Raw genomic sequence first — 3,663 nt, forward strand, 5'->3', positions numbered from 1 at the left:
AGGATGAAATTGAAATGTTTAAAGTTTAAGGATTAATTTGAAATGAGAGTCATAGTTTGGAAACATATGATACAATTAACTCTTTAATTTATTATCGGTTAACATAAATTTGAAATATATTTTATTAACAGTTAACCGTTTATTAAAATTTGTAATCGTAACTTTAACCGTTAACCATCATTTTTAGTTATTTGGTTAACTGAAATCATTTAGTATTAACGATCCAGTTATACACCTAAAATTAACATAGTATAATTTGAACACTTAAAAAAAAAATTATCTTTGCCACGTCAAAACAGCACCTGGACGTTACCATGTAATCACCAGATTTGTCAATCTAAGAGTTGTATTGTAATTAACAAACAGAGATGGTATTACAATTAAAAACTAGAGAGTTGTTCTGGGAAATGCTTTAAACTATAATCAGGTTGAAGTAAAGCTGACCAAACTTGAAACTGTAGCATTTATTCTACACATACTATATATAATTCATCTAGTCATGGAACATAATCTATCATTGCAGCACCTAATTTGCCTATTGGAAGATGAAATTTCATATCAGATCTTCACCATCATGCAATTGCACACATTCAATTTGCCAGAAACATTAACAACCACTCACTTACTAGTCTCATGAAAACAAAGTCTATCATTAAATTGATTTGAATAGCTCAGTTATTAACTTAATAAATGGACATTTAGGAATAGTTTTTTTTCTTTAATGAGGCCGAGATGATTACAAGATAGTATCTATTCGGAATATTTCTTAGTCATTGACAACACACCTTGTGGACGCCATTGCTTGAACCCGGGACCTCTAAGGAGTACAACACTCACTTTTACCACTTAGGTCGCTTGATGGGTTCTTTAGGGTAGTTGTTGAACTGTATAAATAGCACGGCGAAATTTGAAGTGATTACCTTAATTCTAGTTTGGCACACCCTTTCTTTATCAGTTCTGTTCTTTTACTACCAAAAACAATTTTTCCTTTTTTTTTACTTCCACATTTTCACTTGCATATTGGTACCAGGAGGAAACAGAGAGTGAAAGTCAATTAGTCAAATGGTAAACTACTTACCATAGTTTTGCTGCACCGTTGTGAATCTGTAAATTGCCTTAATTACTGACCCATATGTCTGTAGAAAAGAACAATAAAATTTATAACTTAGCGCATGGAAGTAGGATTTCTTCACACAAGAAAGGGTCCAAAGTTATGCAATAACTTTAACTTTCAGCTCGTAAGTCGAATCTAAACTGACACTACATCTGCAGTCAGTACTCATCGTTAATAGAAATTACTGCAATAGGTTAAGAGAACAAATACTTCTAGCCAACTGATCATGCATAAAAATAAAAATGAACATAGAAAATGCCAAAGAGTTTAGAGCAACAATAGACTGAATGGAGCTTTTTCTGGTGCTTATCGTTACTTTTCCCTTTAAATTGCAAACAAAAAATGAAAACAGGAAGCTACACATGAATTATATTTTGCTCTGTAGAAAAAAAAAACAAAATATTCCAAATCTACTTTTCTTCAGTTTTTTTTCTTTCCTATTCCTTCTATAAAAAGAATGGTGCACCAAAGAATAGATCATTTAGAAAGTTGTAGATTAATTAATCAGTTAGAGTTCCGAATAAGCATCTTTAGCAGATAAGAAAACAACAAGACACTTTCCTTGATTCCCAAGAATTTTGGTCAAGAGAATACTCACTGAATCTCAGTATATCGCATTCTCCAGGCAGGGAAACCTAAGTGGCACCTGGCAGGTCCATATATTAATATAAGATCAGGTTCTGGCACTGCACTGCCTAATAGAGAAGAAGATTACCAAACATCAAATTAACTGAGCAAACAAAACTGGTTGTAATAACTAACAAGTAGATCAGACAAGTAACACAAACCAACAGTTTTGAGTGCCTCGTTCATTTGAGATTCAGTGAAGATTTGCTATCCCTGATCTGAGCCAGTGCCACCTGAGTTTATGTACTTCGTAAGAAGTACATTGGCTGCTCTAGCAACCGCTTCTTTTCCATCAGAAAATGATACAAACTCCAAAGTCATACGTAGTTGGTCTACTAGCACATTGTTTTCATGAGTATCCTGAATAAAATAGATCAATAGGTAGCAGTACTTTAGCACTTTTAGTAACATTCCATTTGTATCAATGTATGTCGCAAAATGATTCAATGATTAGATACATAACTGGAGCTAAGCAGGCATATGGTGCATGAAGTAAGCTCCTTAAACTAACGTTTTGAGAAAGAAACCATATGAAGAGTCCAATGAATACAACAAGCACTATAAATCTTACAAATCTGTATCATACTTTTAATAGGATTTTTAAGTTTCTAAACTGCAAAGTTAACCTTAGTATCTCTACTAAAATAGTTTAGTAGTTTAGAACCGCAATAGTGTATATTGTTGATGAATCACGGTGAAATATGAAAAAATCTACCTTGACCATGAGCAGAGAGGATAGTACCTGAAACATTGCTGCACCATCGAACTGCTCCAAGATTAAGTCTTTTGATTTCTTCAGTATTCCTACAACAGAGAAATGACATCAAATACTATGAACTGTGGATACATCTTCACCTGATCAATCCAGCAACAGTGAGAAGGAAGAATTCTAACCTTCGTTATCATAAAGGCAAACATGCTTAATACCAAGAGCTTCCAGCCATTGCAAAAGCTCCAAAACATTCGAAGTTCGGCATGCATCTTCATTTTCAATCACAATAGCCAGATACTGGATCTTGGATATATGGAGGGACTTGTATTTCCTCGGTAATCCCCAAGAGATAAGACGGCCTTCAAGTGCATGCACCACACCCATCGTAAAGAAGCATAGGTAGATAATAGCATGTACAAGATGCCACGATAATCGAAGTAGAATATTTCCAATCTGCACGAAACCTTGAACCAGAAATGTAAATCTAAAATCTAATATAACTGAAAGACATAAAATTCACTCAGCGCATCAGCCATGATAATTTGGCAGAAAACTCATCACTAATAAGCTTCAAAACCCATTCTTGACTAAGAGAAAGGAATATATAGTTAAAAATTAAAATCTATCCAACAAAAGCGGTTTACAAATCAAAGCGTTGAAGTTTGAACAATTAGGAAGTACAGGTATTCGAAAATCCATGCGTAAGCTTTCACAATATCAACTATCCACTGAAAATTCAAGAGTAAAAGAAAAAAACCCATCAAATTAATGCTACAAAAAAGATTAATTTACAAAAAAAAAATCAGTAACCACGTACTTTATCAATCCAGAAACGCAACATCCCTTTCGCCTAGTGAAATCCATTGATCTCTGAAAGCAAAGAAATAAACCCAATTAATGATTAAAAACTGTAAATTGTTTGATAGGAATCGTTTGAGAAAATAGCTTGAGAAAGTGGAATCCGGCCTCCTACATTTAAACATAAGCAACGGATTAGTGGGGCTTAGGCGCTTAGCTAAATCACAGCTTAGGCCTTCGAGGCTTCGAGCAACAGGAACTCGAGAAATTCAAAAGGAAAAATAGAAAATAAAAAGCTTCCTAGAGAGATTTGGGAAACCCTGAAAAGCAAAATCAACAGTTGAGAAGCTAAATTTTTGGAGATTAAAAAGAGGATGAAAGAGTAGAGAGAAAGCAGTTCCAAAACGTGACT

The 3,663-nt window shown here is 34.0% G+C and overlaps 1 pseudogene; it reads right to left on the minus strand.

Annotated features, from left to right (window-relative positions):
- Positions 1 to 526: 526 nt before the first annotated feature.
- Positions 527 to 3,663, minus strand: LOC120178518 (annotated as a pseudogene).

The sequence above is a fragment of the Hibiscus syriacus genome, unplaced genomic scaffold (genome assembly GCF_006381635.1).
Source record: "Hibiscus syriacus cultivar Baekdansim isolate YM2019G1 unplaced genomic scaffold, ASM638163v2 tig00003507_pilon, whole genome shotgun sequence".
Lineage (NCBI taxonomy): Eukaryota > Viridiplantae > Streptophyta > Magnoliopsida > Malvales > Malvaceae > Hibiscus > Hibiscus syriacus.